This window comes from Erpetoichthys calabaricus, chromosome 2, assembly GCF_900747795.2.
Source record: "Erpetoichthys calabaricus chromosome 2, fErpCal1.3, whole genome shotgun sequence".
In the NCBI taxonomy this organism is placed as follows: Eukaryota; Metazoa; Chordata; class Cladistia; order Polypteriformes; family Polypteridae; genus Erpetoichthys; species Erpetoichthys calabaricus.
In genome coordinates this window covers 41,520,549-41,537,856 of record NC_041395.2, presented here as the reverse complement: position 1 = coordinate 41,537,856, position 17,308 = coordinate 41,520,549, and the positions used below count along the sequence as shown (strand labels likewise).

Genomic DNA, 17,308 nt, shown 5'->3' with positions numbered 1-17,308 from the left:
TCGATAACACCACTTCCGGTTTCGGAGGCCAGGCCGATGTCACTTCCGGTTCCAGCACCCAGAACAACACCACTTCTGGTTCCAATCCTAGATGACATCACTTCTGGTTTTGGCTTTTAAAGCTGCCATCTTTTCACTACTCAGGCAGTTCAGTTTTGGAACTCAAACAGAGCACTTCACTGCTTCATTCAATACCCTTTTGCAGCCAGGGACAATATAAGGGTGGCTGCCCCAAATCTTACTCGTGTGTTGAGACCGATTCTTTCACACTGTTTATACTTGAATCCTCTTGCTGTCCATTTCTCTTGTAGGTTGTACATCAGTTTTTGCACAACTGAGCTGACACCAAATGCAGTGTCTAGAAATATAAGACCCTGCAAATCTCCTTCATCCTTGGTAACCTGGAGTTCCATCAACGTATCACCTAACTCTCTAAGCTTCTGGTAATTTTTGATGAATAATTTTGGGAAGTCATTGATTCATTGGAAGAGTGCATTTTCGATCGTCTCTGGCAAGCTGTAACATTTCTCAAGCCTTGCCCTTACCATTCTCAGTCCCCTGTCTCAGTGATTTATGTTTATAATTCTTGTGCGTTTTTTCATGCTGTGCTGATTCACTTCTGAGACACTTGACTAAAGAGTCCACATCTTCATTGGCTGACAGGTCTAAGTCTCTAACTGCATTCTGGAATAAAGATTGCCAGGCTCAATAGCTTTCAGGATGATCATCAGATTTTGTGAGACCCTTACTGACAAGCTTGCAATGAGCAAAGAATTTAGCAAAGTCTGAAGGAGTTTTATGAACATGTAAGTGAATGGCAGGGGTGCTACTGTATGCTGGTGTATAGATATATCTGTTGGATGTCACCCCCAAAGCACACCTCCATCACACCTTTTACAGTGTATGTGAATGGAGCTTCCCCCATATTGTAGCCTGAATATTTCGCATCTGCTGTATGAAGGGGTTACTGTATGCAATTCTGCTTTGAGCAGTGTCTTCTTTTCTTAAAAAATAAGACTAGGTGTGTACTGGCCGATTCAATGGTGAAGATATGTTTTACATTTAAAATTAACTGAGAGTTACAGTGCAGGTCACTGTGTTCAAAAACGTACTCTGAGGTATGTTGGGCAGTGTTGTGAAGACTGAGCTCCGCATCAAGTGGTAAATTAAGTTTTCTGTTTTCATGTTTTGCCTCCATATTTGTACGTTCAGTCTCAGTAATGACCACTGCTTCCAGCGCTTCAGCTTTGGCCACAACTGCATCCGCTTCTCTTTCTCTCTCTCTAGTTTTTCCAAAGTGGCCTCTATATGCACTGTCTGTTTGTATCTGCGTTTCTTCATTACCAAACACCTCTCGAACCTATGCTGCTTCAGCTGTTGTGCTCGCTGTGGTGGCCACTGCGTTGCTATATAACTTGCTTGAACGTTTGAGGAGCATGACACAGGGGACCTGGGGGGTATTTTTCGTATGTGGATTACTCGCTTAGCCGGATGTAATCGTTGACGATTTGCCCTGATCCTGGATCTGTCGGTTTTTTGAAACTCTTTCTGGAAGTGTCGTCATAGCAACACATCCAAATCCGCAAACCTACTCAGAGCAGGTTTGTTCTACGTAAACAAGGATTAGTTTACACACGTGATCAGTGACGGTGCATGGAAGTCATCCAGTCATGGCTTCGCCGTTCATGAATGAGCGACCAATTGATATTGGTGCGCAAATTATACGAAGAGAATTTCATATAGAGAGGGTTTTGCGTGATCGGCAAGATCCTTTATTGCTCCTGGAGGAAATTCTGCACGAAAGATACCGCTTTAGCCGAGGGGGAATATTGTACCTCAAAGATTTATTATCTCCGTATATTCAAAGTCGAACTCGCCGAAGTCGGGCTCTCACAACCACACAGACAGTATGCATTGCTTTGAGGTTTCTTGCAAGCGGCACTTTTTTATATACTGTAGGCGATGCGGAACATCTATCGAAAAGTGCAGTTTTCCAGGCAATTCGTAAAGTCTGTTTGGTTCTGAAACATTTCCTTTGGGTTTTCATTGTGTTTCCTGGACACCTGCATGTGCAGACAAAACAGGTATTTCATGCCATTGAAGGTATTCCATAAAGAATCTCACAATCAGCCTAACATTCTCATTACCCAGGGTTTCCAAATGTGATTGGGGCACATGGGACTGATCAGAGTGGAGTTTGATCAAACATTATTTGGAAAATGTACCTCTCCACCTGATGAATAATCAGACACAGTGTCTTCATCAAATATTTGACCTTCGTCAATATCTCGTTGGTCAGACACAGGTTCTAGGGATATGACATTCCCTGCAAATGACCCAACAAAAAAGAGGGCTATATGGAACATACCTATGGCACACATGGAGGACAAATATATGCAATGACCATCCTTTACCTGAAATGAAGTGACCACTGCATCCTGCCACTGGTTCTGAGGAGGAGCTTCCCCCTGGAATGCCCTCAGAAACAGGGCGATGGGTATTTTGCTGGAGAGCCAACTCTTCTGCAGGGGTTAGGTCTGAACCGTGTGGACCTCCAGCTGTTTTTTGCTTGTCTGCCTTCTTATTAGCTTTAAAATTAATGTTCTTTACATTATATATGATTCTTTATGTCATCAATTCTTTAAATAGTTATACCAATATTTACCAGTTTGAAGTATATTCTTGTACTTCACTTTGACCTGTTCCCGTGTTCTCCTTGTGCTCACGTTTGATATGGAATTATGACATATTAAATAATAATTAATCTGACACATACGAAATGAAACGCTGCATTCAGTAAGTGCAATGCACACGCATTTCATTTGTCTGCCAGTTTTTACCAGCCGTCTTTTCTGGTCTGGGCTGCTTTTGCAGTCTTACCCCTTGTGCATATTAAATCTTGAAATTCTTCATGTCCTTCGAATGAAAGGTGTTGCTCCGCTTGTGTGAAAAAAAAATGCGCCCGTTCTTTCGTCATTTTGTTGCAGCCTATCAAAGACTTGCAGATCATGTTTTCTAGACTCAATATATATGGGCTTTTCACTCAGCGCGGGCGCGCGCATTCATTTCGGATGATTAGATCCAGCTCGACTAATCTAATACACAGCTGTGTTTGAAAAACCGACTTATCTGGATGAGTTTCACTGGCATTAACTCATCCAAGATGAGGCACCTGATCTCGGATGGTTTAAGCGACGTACGGAAAATACCCCCCTGGTCTCAAAAACAGACAGCTGTTTCTTTGACATTGTTTAGACAGCTCGCGTGTGTATTTTCTGTACAACTTTGTACCAACAGATGCAGTATGTGATCCATTCAGTCCAATCTGTAACCTGTTATAAAGCCTGCCAGGCAGCACCTGTTTCACTGTTCTGTTTTCACTATTACGATGTAATTGATATTCTGACAGATAAACTCCTCCTTTTACCAATATAATGACTTGGAGACTGGTTTGACACAAGGTGTTCTAATTTCCAGTTTATTAACAAAGAGAAGGTGTGAAACTACAAAGGAAAGAAACATAGAATTCAGTGCACAAATAAAAAAATAGTTTGGCAAATGCTTTTAAACTATAAGCAGCAATATATAACAGTAACAATTTTTACATACTGTACATAAACTTACTGATAGATAGATAGATAGATAGATAGATAGATAGATAGATAGATAGATAGATAGATAGATAGATAGATAGATAGATAGATAGATAGATAGATAGATAGATACTTTATTAATCCCAAGGGGAAATTCACATACTCCAGCAGCAGCATACTGATAAAAAACAATATTAAAGAGTAATAAAAATACAGGTATAACAGACAATATCACTGTATAATGTTAACATGTTAACGATGACCCTAACCTGCATGTCTTTGGAATGTGGGAGGAAACCCATGCAGACACGGGGAGAACATGCAAACTCCACGCAGGGAGGACTCGGGAAGCGAACCCTGGTCCCTTAACTGTGAGGCAGCAGCGCTACCCACTGTGCCACTCATGAGAAGTTAAATTTGAAGCGTAATTCTTCATAGGATGCGAAGGCATCATCTCTGTAGATGTCTCTAAGTGTTTAAATCTAAGTGTCTTAAAGTGCTTCCTACATTGGTTCCATTTTCTGAAAGAATGAAGGGCAATTGGATTATCAGTGTATTGACAATAATTTGTTTTAACTGGGGCACAGAGCAGGGAATATAAAGAAGTACTTCAAGATTTTATTTCAATCACAGACAAGGCTTGTATATATTCAGCGATTTGTGTCGATGTCCAGGAGCCTCATGTATAAACAGTGCGTACGCACAAAAATGTTACATATGCCCATTTCCTCGCACACTTTGCCATGTATAAAAAGTAAACTTGGCATAAAGCCACAAACATTTTCAAGTAGCCCCCTACCTTGCGCATGCACTTTTCTGCTCAATTTTGCAAACTGGCGGCACACAGTATCAAAGCAGTTCACTGTTTCTGTGTCATTTATCTTTCTTTTTTCATATTTGCAACAATGACATGGGATTTATCAAATACACTGAAATTAACTGCATATCATTCATGAATTTAATTCACTTGATTGTAATCATTCTGTAATAATATAATGGTGCCTGGAATGGCTAAAGTATTCCAACTACCGTGGCTGCTTTAGCGTTGTTAGAAGACATCGCAAATGGAAGAATTAGAAGTGAGCATGTATTTATAAATGATGATGATGATGACTGGCTTCTAAGTCCATTTCGATTTCCTAGAGCTATTCTCTCGGAGCTGTGTGCTGATCTGGTGCCGGCTTTACAAAGGCAGACTTTGAGGAATTGTGCTCTACCTGCTCCTTTGCAAGTTCTGTGCACTCTTGGGTTTTTAACCACAGGAGCTTTTCAATGTGAATTTGCTGACTCATCAGGTGTTTCACAAACATCACTGAGCTGCTCAATGCTAGCTGCATAGGATGGTACTATCCGCTTGTCATCCAAATAGATAAGATTCTCTTACACCATGGTTGAACTGTGAAACATCAAAGCGCAATTCGCAGCAATCCGGTTTTCCAAATGTAATTAAAGCGGTCAGCTGCGCACACATTGCAATTACAACAGCGCTGGACAAGTTACATCAACGAGGGATGAATCACCAAAAGAATGAGCTGGCATTACATCATATAGAGCAGGAGAACCTATAAAAACGACAGCACCATACAGTCACAGGTGGTTTTTCCAACTAATACTGCAAAAGGCTAGCAGTTCTTTTAAAGACAGCGAGTCACCTGAAATAGCCATGTAAACAGAACAGAATCGATCTGTTGTGTTGTTTAGCACAGATGCTACACTATACAAGCGCCTTCAGAGAATGAATTTGTTTATGTAAATAGAACGCATTTCCACTCTATTAATGTGCTGCTCTACAGAAAGTGTGTTGCGGCTTGCCCATACCTAAAAAGATGCGAAATGATGAACCTGACCCACCAAATGATCAGCCACATCGACAGCATTACAGATTCGCTTGAATGTAATTAGCAGAATGTAAAAACAGGTAATCAGATGAAGAATTTATTTTTTAACCAATTCTTTTAAATTGTGGTCAACATCACATAGCCCCTACATATATTCCTTAGTTCACTGGCCACATCTCTTACTGCGTCCACTATTGCATTTTGTGACTCCAGAACAGCGTCCGTCAGCACACAGCCAGATGGTTGCGCAGCAATGTCCAAGGCAGAGGTGTGTGTGCAGCCTGCATCTGAAGATGTGCTCGGCATATTAGCACCATCACCACCTGAGCATCGCACAGTTGGTCAGCTTTTGTAATATTCTCTGAAACAGAATAAACAAGACAGTGGACTGCGATTCGCCTTTTCATGTTTACTTTGATATCTGACTGCTTCCTTTTTCGAGTTTCTCCGCCACACTGTATCACTTAATAACTTTCTTTTCTTGATTATACCACTGCTTAAGCCAACAAATAATACATTTTTCCTTGCCTCCACTTCACATTTGCTGAAATTCTTCTTTTTTCCACGTGATTTTGCCATTGTCTTTTAACAAAACACAGAACAGAACGTGATATTTGTATTGATTTCCATATTAAAATAGGCAAAATTCTGTGAGGAGTCGAGGTGGGGCTGTAGGTGCGTGCACATGCGTTAAATTTCACGTTCATTGGGATTTATAAAGGGGAAGTGCGTGAAACTTGGTGTACACACAGTTTTCTGCATCTGGATTTTTTTGTGCGTATACACATTTCTGGTTTTGTCCATATGCCATGTTTTAGTGTGAATTCTATGCATGGCGTTATACATGAGGGCCCACGTGTTTATAGCTTGTATATTTGCCGCCCAGCAACAAAACTGAAAGTTAGGTAGTGCCATGCCCACTTCTGCTTAAGGTCGCTGTAGAGTCGCTCTTTGGATGAATGGATGTTTTGAATTCCAAATAAATGAGGTTATGATTGAGTATAATTTCTTAAAAAATGATTTATCAATGTATATAGGGATGCTTTCAAATAGGAAGAGAAGCTTTTTAAAGATGGTCATCTTAACAATGTTGATTCTCCCTGCTAATATAAAATGGGGGATAGACCATCTATTCACATCTTGTTTATTTTTTTTTTCCATGGAGACAGCAAAATTTTGTTGAAAAAGAGCTTTATATTTACTTGTTATGCTTACCCCTAGATAATTAAACTGATCTGCTAAGATAAATGGGAAGGTGTCAAGTCTAATATTGTATACTAGAGAATTCACTGGAAAAAGCACACTTTTATTCAAAAAGTATACAGCCATTGGTTCAATGGTGATTGCAAAGAGCCAAGGTGATAAGGGGCATCCTTGTCAAGTACCACATTCTAGTTTGAAATAGTCTGAAATAATGTTGTTAATACTGTACAAACTGAGGCTTCTGGACAAGTATAAAATAGTTTGATCCATGGACATATGTTTGGGCCGAAACCAAATTTGTGCATTGTGGTGAATAGGTAGTCTCATTCAACCATATCAAATGCTTTTTCTGCATCTAAAGATAAAGATCTCTGGGGTTTTAGATTTAATGGTTGAATATATTATATTAAACAAACGTTGAAGATTAGAAGTTGCGGGTCTGTCTTTTAAAAAAGTGGTTTGGTCTAGTGATATTACAGAAAGAAGCACTTTCTCAGTCCTTCTGGGTAGAACTTTATGGTCAATAATTTTATTTCCGTCTGTGCTAGTAAATGCTGTTATTGCATTGTGGACTTCCTGCTTGTGGATCTGTTGGGCTAATATCTTATTGGCTTTCTCTCCATGTTCATAGTGAAGTCACAATTTAAAGATAAGCTGTTCCATTTCTTTAATTATTAAGAGGTTAAATTCTGACTGGAAAACCTCTTTTCCTAAAAAATGTCTCATTTGGTGACCTGGCATATTCAAGATCTATTCTGGTAATTTCATTGATTAACTCAGATGACTTCTTGGTTTCCAATCAACTTTTGTGAGAAAGATCTTCTTATATAGTACGCTACCATGGCTGTTCATTTGTCTGTCCAGGATTTTAAATCACCTGTAGCTCGCAAACTGTTTGACCAATTGACCTGAAATTTGGTACATATATACTATGTGATGTCTACTATCCACTTTTGGGGTGATGATTGACCTCCAAGGTTATTCCTCTTTTCATTTTTATTTTTACTGTAGAATCAACTCCCAGCAGCGATCAGAAGGGCAGCCGTGTGGCACATGCGTACGGGCGCCGTTCTCATTCCCTCCCACCTTCCTCTACCTCTTCATATCATAAATCATTCTTGAGGCAGATTGAACACTTAAGTGCCAGCTTAAGTGAAAAATTAAAGAAAATGTACTAAGTAATTGCAACACAAACACTGACTTAATCAGTTTTAACGTGAAAAGAAGAAGCGGGCCGCTAGGGTGGAAAAAAGAAGAGTTGCTCAGAAAGCACCAAGTGCATCAACCTCTGAGAAAATGAATGCTAAATGTACAGAGAAAGAGTATGAAAACTAGGAATGCTCAACTCAAGTGTATTTGTGCAGTGCGCCGCTACTGGTATGAAATAATCTGTCCTCTTATAAATGGCTTCAGAGTTTCAAAGAGTATACCCGCTGAGACCTCTGAGGATGCATTTTTCTCAAGAAAATAATCAGTTTGCTTGGATATAAATTATGTACAGTTCTCATCAGCTCATCAGCATGACAGGGTGTTAAGACGCCAGCTACAAGATGTATTTGTGTAGGACACAGTAATTTAAGCTCCATGATCAGAGCGGGCATGGTCAGAGATAACAATAGCATTGTACTTACAAGATTTAATAGTGTGGAAAAAAATATTGTCTATAAGGAAATAATCAATCCTTGGCTAACAATTATATACGGATCAGAAGAAAGAGTATGCTCTTTGGATAAGATTTAAAAGTCTCAGTGGGTCTGATAAGTTATGATCCCTTACAAACTATGTAATTATCTCTGCTGTATTGAAAGTTATCGCCACTGTATCTGAGGATCTATCCAGGTCTGGATTTAAAACACTATTAAAGACTCCGGCCATTATAATTTTGTGAGTGTTCACAATAGGGATAAATGCAAATACATTTTGAAAGAAATCTCTACCATCCACATTAGGTACATAGATATTAATCATTTGTATTAAGATTCCCATACCCCTAGTTTTCTTTGTATAGTCAGAGTACAAAATTTGGCCAGACCACTCTCCTTGCAACCAAAAGTGGTCCTTGCTTAATAATTAAGTCTCCTGTAAAATTACTATCTTGGCATTTAGACCTGTTAAGTGAGAAAGTAGTTTCTTTCTCTTTAATTCATGATTGAGACCCTTGACATTCCAGGTCACAAAGTTCACTATTTGGTCATAGAAACATTGTGTCTGAACTTTTCTTGACATTTTGTGGTCTTATATTAAGGTAGTACATTGTTAAATATGATAGCTTTTAAATAGATTTCATATTATTGCCAGATGTTATAGGCATGAAGTCCATTGTTAAGTTGGCAGTTACAGCATTCCTCTTTTTCAACCCTCCCCCCAAACCCAACCCCCTCCCACTTTGCGTCTGCAAGTGAAGCAAGTAAGACTTCGCAAAGTCCCGGTCCTCTGACATGCAAAGCAAAACATACCCCCAGTAGCAGTGTAAATTGGTTAAAACTGAAATATCTTGTGAAAATACAGTCCAAATACAATAAACCAAGGATATGATCTTAAACAGTCCCAATATAATAAACCAAGGGTATGATGTAAAAAAAAAATTGTAAAAAGCAGAATACTTTGTCATAGCCAAAGTGTACATATAATTGATTAAAGAAATTTCAGTATAATAATTACATTTTAATAAAATCAATAACTGTGGTAGCCAAAGTGTACATATAATTAATGGAAGAAATTTCAATATAGTAACTGAAGCTTATGCAAAAAAAAAACAAAAAAAAAACTGTCAATAGCTGTTTACTTTTTGATAACCAATTAACCAAAATGTAGCCATAAGCCAGAAATGTTGCATTAAAAATTGTCCAGATTGCAGGCTTTATCCAGTTCATCCGGAGGACTGAAAAACTGATCTTCAATAACCACTTTCAGTTTGGCAGGATACAAGAGTCTGTATCTGTTTTCACCTCTCCATAGGTGCTGTTTAATGCTGCAGAATGCAGCACATTTAGCAGATGTGCAGGGGAGAAATCTGGGAAACACATGCATATTAAATTATTCCAGTTAGTTTATTGAACAGTTTAGTTTATTGAACGTAACATAGGGTTACATACAAGAGTGGAGGAAGATGCACACAGGTAGACTTGATCTGAAGGAGTTGCTCTGAAGGAGACTGAAGGAGATCTGAAGGAGATTGAAGACTGCAAAGTGGTAGCAGGGGAAAGTGTAGTTAAGCAGCATAGGGTGGTGGTCTGTAGGATGACGCTGGAGATCAAGAAGAGGAAGAGAATGAGGGCAGAGCCAAGGATCAAATGGTGGAAGTTGAAAAAGGAAGACTGCAAGGTTCAGTTTAGGGAGGAGGTGAGACAGGCACTGGGTGGCAGTGAAGAGTTACCAGACAGCTGGGAAACTACAGCAGATGTAGTAAGGGTGACAGCAAGAAGAGTGCTTGGCGTGACATCTGGAAAGAGGAAGGAGGAAAAGGAAACCTGGTGGTGGAATGAGGAAATACAGGAGAGTATACAGAAGAAGAGGATGGTAAAGTCAGAGAGATGCAGAAAGTAGACAAGAGTACAAGGAGATAAGGCGCAAGGTGAAAAGAGAGGTGGCGAAGGCTAAAGAAAAAGCATATGATGAGTTGTATGAGAGGTTACACACTAAGAAGGGAGAAAAGGACCTGTACCAATAAAGGATAAAGATGGAAACATACTCACAAGCGAGGAGAGTGTGCTGAGCAGATGGAAACAGTTCTTTGAGAGGCTGATGAATGAAGAGAACGAGAGAGAGGAGAGGTTGGATGATGTGGAGATAGTGAATCAGGAAGTGCAACGCATTAGCAAGGAGGAAGTAAAAACAGCTATGAAAAGGATGAAAAATGGAAAGGCCATTGGTCCAGATGACATACCTATGGAAGCATGGAGGTGTTTAAGAGAGATGGCAGTGGAGTTTTTAACCAGATTGTTTAATGGAATCTTGGAAAGTGAGTGGATGCCTGAGGTGTGGAGAAGAAGTGTACTGGTGCCGATATTTAAGAATAAGGGGGATGTGTAGGACTGCGGTAACTACAGGGGATTAAAACTGATGCGCCAAAGCATGAAGTTATGGGAAAGAGTAGTGGAAGTTAGGTTAAGAAGTGAGGTGATGATTAGGGAGCAGCAGTATGGTTTCATGCCAAAAAAGAGCACCACAGATGCAATGTTTGCTCTGAGGAGGTTGATGGAGAAGTTCAGAGAAGGCCAGAAGGAGTTGCATTGCGTCTTTGTGGACCTGGAGAAAGCATATGACAGGGTGCCTCAAGAGGAGCTGTGGTATTGTATGAGGAAATTGGGAGTGGCAGAGAAGTACGTAAAAGTTGTACAGGATATATACGAGGGAAGTGCGACAGTGGTGAGGTCTGTGGTGGGAGTGACGGATGCATTCAAGTTGGAGGTGAGATTACATCAGGAATTGGCACTGAACCATTTCTTATTTGCAATGGTGATGGACAGGTTGACAGATGAGATTAGACAGGAGTCCTCGTGGACTATGATGTTTGCTGATGACATTGTGATCTGTAGCGATAGTAGGGAGCAGGTTGAGGAGACCCTGGAGAGGTGGAGATGCTCTAGAGAGGAGAGGAATGAAGGCCAGTAGGAACAAGACAGAATACATGTGTGTAAATGAGAGGGAGGTCAGTGGAATGGTGAGAATGCAGGAAGTAGCATTGGCTAAGGTGGATGAGTTTAAATACTTGGGATCAACAGTACAGAGTAATGGGGATTGAGGAAGAGAGGTGAAAAAGAGAGTGCAGGCAGGGTGGAATGGGTGGAGAAGAGTGTCAGGAGTGATTTGTGACAGACGGGTATCAGCAAGAGTGAAAGGGAAGGACTGCAGGACGGTAGTGAGACCAGCTATCTTATATGGGTTGGAGATGGTGGCACTGACCAGAAAGCAGAAAAAAGAGCTGGAGGTAGCAGAATTAAAGATGCTAAGATTTGCATTGGGTGTGATGAGGATGGACAGGATTAGAAATGAGTACATTAGAGGGGTCAGCTCAAGTTGGACGGTTGGGAGACAAAGTCAGAGAGGCGAGATTGCATTGGTTTGGACATGTGCAGAGGAGAGATGCTGGGTGTATTGGGAGAAGAATGCTAAGGATAGAGATGCCAGGGAAGAGGAAAAGAGGAAGGTCTATGCAAAGTTTTATGGATGTGGTGAGAGAGGACATGCAGGTGATGGGTGTAACAGAACAAGATGCAGAGGACAGAAAGATATGGAAGAAGATGATCTGCTGTGGGCAACCCCTAACGGGAGCAGCCAAAAGAAGAAGAAGAAGTTTATTGAACAGTTTTGTGCAACAGAAACAACTGAATAAATAGTGAAACACTAGTCAGTCAATGGCTCAAAGTAAATGTTTTAGCTTTTTTGAACCACATCATAATGCAAATTAGTCTAGCACTTTGAGTGATTCTGTGAATACTTCTGTCCTTAAAATGATAAGGAGATAACAAATAAGGTATTATTGATTTTCTGACTATTTTTTCAGCCAGATGCTTAAGAATACCAGTTTATTTATACTCGTTCAAGGGATGATAGCAACATGATGATAACAACATACCCATATTCCATGTCTTCTTTGTGGGAAGCCTGAGAGAGGTATAAGGAATTGAGATATTCCACTCTGTGTCATATCCACTTTAGCTGCTCGGACACATGGGTAGCAGTTGCACTGTGCTGTTTTAGGTCAGCTATTCCTCCACAGACATCACCAGGGACAGGGCTGACCCACTGGCATTCTATCTCCTACTCAGGACCATACCTCAACTGTATCTTTTATGGGCTGGCTAGGATTAGCAGACATCACTATAGTAATATACTGAGAAATGTAATTTTTTTAATTATTAATGTGTGAATGCACATTAATGGCAATGATGATATTGACATGCAATCTCAAAGACTGCACAGTTCTTCTCTTAGTGTGCCAAAATTAAACTCATTCACTCCACTTGTGTAACTGGTTTGATTTTAACTGTTCTCATATTATTCTCTGCACTTTGAAGCAATAGTGCATATATAAATGAACCACACGCCGTGGCGCTGCGTTAGGGGCTTCGCCTCTAGCGCTGACGTCCGAGGTTCAATTCCCCGAGAGGGGGTGCAGTGAGTGTGTACGCCTGATGAGCCCAGAATTAGGGCGAAACACGTGTCGCGTACTCTTTGCATTATTTGACAGTAAAACTATTTCAACCATATAATAATGTGTATAAAAATACAGAGTGAATCGCATCACTTATTTACAAATTCAATATTTTATGTTCCAATACAGGACAATTCCATATTATAAGGGACAGGTGACAACTGTAATGGTGTGTGGATGAAGATCATTATCATGAAATAACATAGGAAACAATCAAGCACCTGTGACCTATTACTACAATACAATTAATAGACATGGATTCATTTGGCACTTCTTCATTAAAAATATTTGACGCAATCAGTTTTACAGGATTAAATGAACGTATTTAGAGGTTGCGTTAAAAATATTCACAGAAATTTTTAGCACATTAACCACATAAAAAGCAATATGAACAAATTAAATGTTAAAGTGTGGTCTTATAATTTCAGGTAACTGACAAAACACATTTAATGTGATGTCACATTTTTCACATTTAAAGACTCACAGATTAATTTATAAGGATGACTCTGAAAAATACCTTGCTCTTTTTCACTGTATTTTGCATTTAGGAAAAGACAGGATTACACTCCTGCTAGTTGAATTGTTTGGGGTTTCTATTCCACTGCTTCTTTATCATTTTCCATTCATCTCCACCATACTGTTGGGTTGCCAATCACAGTCTAAAAATGTATAAACAGTCATTCATATGTGCATTTAGTGTTCTCTGCTCTCTGGACTGGACCTTGAACTCCTTGTCTCTGGCTTTTGCCTACTGCTGTTAGGGCAAACCTTAGAACCACATGATGCTGAATTTGATAAGAAAACTAATGAATGGAATCCAAGAAATATTTAACATTTGAACAAATAAGACTGCATGATCAACGGTTATTTGTTTGAAAGGAGTGAGGTAAGCTGGTACTCCATTTAAGATAAGGTGTTGCCTTACTGTTTCTGCGCAGATTAGTAAAAGCTCTTCCACTACCACAAAGGGATTAAACAGGATTTGGGAAGCAAAAGACTGGAAGTTGTTCACAGAAGACAAAAGTAAGTCTGACCTCAGTAATCAGGTCAGTAGTGAATAAGGTACAAATAAAAATAAAATCAGATTGCCACAATCTAACAATCAGTGAAATCAGACATAAAGGTAAAACGTGGGAGAAAGGATGGGCCTTTTCAGCAGGGTTAGCATATATTATATATTAATTAAATGTGTATGCTTACCAAAATTCTTTCTGAGATTTTCCATTTCTGCAATAGAAAAAAAGACAGATGAGCAATACTTATATTTTAAAACCCCACTGGTAAATTAATCACATTTTTAAATAGATTATGCTAAAAATTGAGTGGCATTTGACTAAACAATAGGGCATGGAGATAAACCAACCTCCCTGAGGTCATTAAGGGGTCTGAGAAGTTTAGGCTTCAGTTGGACTTAAAAATGAAATGAAGGAAGTTTGCGATAAGCAGCTGCTGCATTAAGGAAAGGAGTAACCAAAAAATTAGAACCTTCTTTGCATTTACAGTCATATGAAAAAGTTTGGGAACCCCTCTTAATTCTTTGGATTTTTGTTTGTCATTGGCTGAGCTTTCAAAGTAGCATCTTCCTTTTAATATATGACATGCCTTATGGAAATAGTAGTATTTCAGCAGTGACATTAAGTTTATTGGATTAACAGAAAATATGCAATATGTATCATAACAAAATTAGACAGGTGCATAAATTTGGGCACCCCAACAGAGATATTACATCAATACTTAGTTGAGCCTCCTTTTGCAAATATAACAGCCTCTAGATGCCTCCTATAGCCTTTGATGAGTGTCTGGATTCTGGATGGAGGTATTTTTGACCATTCTTCCATACAAAATCTCTCCAGTTCAGTTAAATGTGATGGCTGCCAGCTTCAAATCATCCCATAGATTTTCGATGATATTCAAGTCAGGTGACTGTGACGGCCATTCCAGAACATTGTACTTCTCCCTCTGCATGAATGCCTTTGTAGATTTAGAACTGTGTTTTGGCTCATTGTTTTGTTGGAATATCCAACCCCTGCGTAACTTCAACTTTGTGACTGATGCTTGAACATTATCCTGAAGAATTTGTTGATACTTGGTTGAATTCATCTGACCCTCGACTTTAACAAGGGCCCCAGTCGCTGAACTAATCACACAGCATGATGGAACTTCCACCAAATTTGACAGTAGGTAGCAGGTGTTTTTCTTGGAATGCTGCTTCTTCTGCCATGTAAATCGCATTTTGTTATGTACAAATAACTCAATTTTTCTCCCATCAGTACAAAGCACTTTATTCCAAAATGAATCTGGCTTGTCTAAATGAGCATTTGCGTACAACAAGCGACTCTGTTTGTGGCATGAGTGCAGAAAGGGCTTCTTTCTCATCACCCTGCCATACAGATGTTCTTTGTGCAAATTGCACTGAATTGTAGAACGATGTACAGATACACCATCTGCAGCAAAATGTTCTTACAGGTCTTTGGAGGTGATCTGTGGGTTGTCTGTAACCATTCTCGCAATCCTGCACATATGCCGCTCCTGTATTTTTCTTGGCCTGCCAGACCTGCTGGGTTTAACAGCAGCTGTGCCTGTGGCCTTCCATTTCCTGATTACATTCCTTACAGTTGAAACTGACAGTTTTAACCTCTGAGATAGCTTTTTGTAGCCTTCCCCCTAAACCAGGAGACTGAACAATCTTTGTTTTCAGATCTTTTGAGAGTTGCTTTGAGGATCCCATGCTGTCACTCTTCAGAGGAGAGTCAAAGGGAAGCACAACTTGCAATTGACCACCTTAAATACCTTTTATATCTCATGATTGGACACACCTGTCTATGAAGTTCAAGGTTTAACAAGCTAATCCCAACAATTTGGTGTTACAAGTAATCAGTATTGAGCAGTGACATGCATTCAAATCAGCAAAATTACAAGGGGACCCACATTTTTGCACAGCCAGTTTTTCACATGTGACTTAATTTCATGCAACTAAATACTGCTTCACTAAAAATCTTTGTTTGGAAAACACCGCAGTACTCGGATGTTCCTAGGAAATGAAAGACATACCACTGTTATCTTTTTTGTTAAAAGTAGAGTCAATTATTATGCAGGCTGAGAGGGGTTCCCAAACTTTTTCATATGACTGTATAATGTGTTGCTTTTGCTTCTGTGTTGGTTACCAAAACAAATATGATTAGGGCAAGAGTTTGTATTTGGCAGCAGTTTGTTTTAATTAAACCTCTAGGTTTGTTTATAGCTCCTTACCTTTCCACTATCATCAGTTGCAGTAGAAACAGTTAACATGTAGGACAGTAAACTTCTTGATGATTGCTGGAGTCCAGGATTTAGGGTTCAGTGACTGATATATACCTAATTTGAACAAAGTTGTGACAGATACCTACTAGATAAGTTCACTGCTGGGGGCAGCATGGTGTAGAGAGGGCTTGTAATGTTGCACTAAGTAGGCCAGACACAAGGTCAGCTGTGGATGGGCCAAGTCTTAATTATGAAGGTACAGATGGCTTACTAAGCACGTGGAATTAACAAAGATTGAAGAATCAAATGTGAGCCATAGATAGATATAATCAGAAGGAAGTGGCATCACATCTTTTAGATTAAGCCCCGTTAAACAGAGTAGTGTAGGTAGACTGCAGCAAGTGAAGAAGTTTAAAGGAATGATTACAAAGAAGGGCAATAAAACACTCAAGAATGGAAATGAAATGTGTGTGGTTTAAGTGGACCACTGAAATGTTTCATACTGTCTTGTATCTTTAACTGAAAGAATATACTTTGCCTATTCACTGTTTCTTACTGATTATAAATACGTGAAGAAAATCAGTCCACAGACAGAGAAACAACCAGCCCCCCGTTTTAGAAAGCAGCGTATCTTTGTGTACATAAAAAATGAAGAGGACCTGAGGGATTAGTACAGTGGTGCTTCTTCATTTAAAAATGTGTATTTTCACAAGTATGAGTCACATTGTGGTCAATAAAAGACTGAATATGCCTTCTGGAAGTGTTTTTTGAAAGTGTGCAAGACTAAAATCCATGCAGCCAAAATAAGAAGAAAATACACTAAATAAAATTTACCATATACTGAATACATGTAGAATATTGGGCTAAAACATCCAATGTTGTACTTCTCTGAGAAGGGTTGGGTATAATTACCCATCATGCTTGGAATCAGCCAAAGGTCTTTGCATGCACATGATAAAACAAAAATAAACAGGACCCCAATCAAAATTTGGAAGATTACCATTTCATTTTCACAACTGGACTGTTTAATGAGAATTTTTCGGTAATTTGCAAAACAATACAAATAAACAGGATTAATCTGCAGGATTCACTTGAAAACATTCAGTAGAATGTTTTACAATAATTTACTGACCTTTCTTTATCCCTAAATCCATGAAAACATTGTTATTTTTTCACATTCACACTTCCTTTGCTAAAACTCCCAGAGACCACATCTGTCTGACCTCTTCTTAAGTTGCACGACTCAGTGTATGGATTTTCATATTCACTTTTGTGCT

The 17,308-nt window shown here is 39.3% G+C and overlaps 2 protein-coding genes across 3 annotated transcripts in view; one reads left to right on the top strand and one right to left on the bottom strand.

The window, feature by feature from the left end:
* Window positions 1–17,308, top strand: part of LOC114644513 (uncharacterized) — a 216,685-nt gene that overhangs the window by 196,360 nt on the left and 3,017 nt on the right. The window lies entirely within an intron of this gene.
* LOC114643433 (butyrophilin subfamily 1 member A1-like) overlaps window positions 9,321–17,308 on the bottom strand; it is a 152,228-nt gene continuing 144,240 nt past the window's right edge. Inside the window, exons 22-23 of one of the 2 annotated variants that reach the window (XM_051922328.1) lie at window positions 13,992–14,018; window positions 9,321–9,647 (exon numbers count right to left, since the gene is read on the bottom strand). The gene's annotated coding sequence lies outside the window, so the exon portion shown is untranslated. The remainder of the gene's footprint in view (window positions 9,648–13,991; window positions 14,019–17,308) is intronic. The other variant, XM_051922327.1, reaches the window with a different exon arrangement.